Source organism: Schistocerca cancellata, chromosome 1 (genome assembly GCF_023864275.1).
Source record: "Schistocerca cancellata isolate TAMUIC-IGC-003103 chromosome 1, iqSchCanc2.1, whole genome shotgun sequence".
Lineage (NCBI taxonomy): Eukaryota > Metazoa > Arthropoda > Insecta > Orthoptera > Acrididae > Schistocerca > Schistocerca cancellata.
In genome coordinates this window covers 1,278,143,274-1,278,144,740 of record NC_064626.1, presented here as the reverse complement: position 1 = coordinate 1,278,144,740, position 1,467 = coordinate 1,278,143,274, and the positions used below count along the sequence as shown (strand labels likewise).

Genomic DNA, 1,467 nt, shown 5'->3' with positions numbered 1-1,467 from the left:
TTTTCACACTTGCCAAACCGTAGCTTGGCCAGCATGGACGCCCGATGTTTGGAGCATTATGGGGAGGGCGCTAAACCAGTTCGGGATTTTGACGATCTAAGGCGCAAATTGGACGGAATTTGACACGATATCCCTCAGGAGAACATCCAGCACCTATATTAATCAACGCCAAGCCGAACAACTGCTTGCGTAAGGGCCAGAGGTGGGCCAATGGGTTATTGACGAGATTGTCAAACTGTTTTTCTTGAATACTTCATTCAGTTCCTCTGAAACTGCAATTATTGGTTTGTTTGTACACGTAGACAATGTTTACAAACTTCCATCCTATTCCAACAGCCGGCCACGGTGGCCGTGCGGTTCTAGGCGCTTCAGTCCGGAACCGCGCGACTGCTACGGTCGCAGGCTCGAATCCTGCCTCGGGCATGGATGTGTGTGATGTTCTTAGGTTAGTTAGGTTTAAGTAGTTCTACGTTCTAGGGGGCTGATGACCTCAGATGTTAACTCCCATAGTGCTCAGAGCCATTTGAACCATATTCGAACAATTCCTTCGTGGTGCATCTTTTATTTTGTATTAGAGCGTAACTAATGTGTTTTAAAAGTACAATTTGATTGACAGTTTCCTTGACCTTTAAAACTTTTTGGTTATTTAATGCCGAAGTTGAAATATAACGACTGACGATAATTTTAATGGTTCTATGATGTTGGCGGCGCCAACGGCCTTGCCGCAGTGGTAACACCGGTTCCCATCAGATCACCGAAGTTAAGCGCTGTCGGACTGGGCTAATGGATGGGTGACCACCCGGTCTGCCGAGCGCTGTTGGCAAGCGGGGTGCACTCAGCCCTTGTGAGGCAAACTGAGGAGCTACTTGACTGAGAAGTAGCGGCTCCGATCTCGGAAACTGACATACGGCCGGGAGAGCGGTGTGCTGACCACGTGCCCTTCCATATTCGCATCAAATGACGCCTGTGGGCTGAGGATGACACGGCGGCCAGTCGGTACTGTTGGGTCTTCAAGGCCTGTTCGGGAGGAGTTTAGTTTTTTTTATGATGTTGGCGGTGCATGAAAATTATCATGTTCATGATGGAGGGGCAATGATGAGTATGGTCATGGATGTACCCTGGGAGGGATATCAGTGTCAGGTAGTGGGAGTTAGTCTGACAGTCTGGGGGACAGCATGGATAAGATATGAGGGCACATGGTAGGTGGATATGGATGTAGCGGTACAGTGGAGTACTTGGATAAATGATTAATGGAGTCAATGTTTGTATACGTTAGACTTTGGAAGATGAAGGATTTACAGTGCAGTTTTAGCCATTTTATTCAGTTGAGGGCTTGGTGCTGGATGGTAAGGAGGTGTGCATTTTATGTTAGTTTGCTGTCAAGGGATATCCCTAAGTACTTTACTGTGTCTGTCGGGGGGGGGGGGGGGGGCTGTTGATCGTAGATGGTGAGGTGGAAATCTGGAC

General features: G+C 48.1%; 1 pseudogene; it reads left to right on the top strand.

Annotated features, from left to right (window-relative positions):
* The first annotated feature begins 709 nt into the window (after positions 1 to 709).
* Positions 710 to 823, top strand: LOC126103471 (5S ribosomal RNA; annotated as a pseudogene).
* The last annotated feature ends 644 nt before the right edge of the window (positions 824 to 1,467 follow it).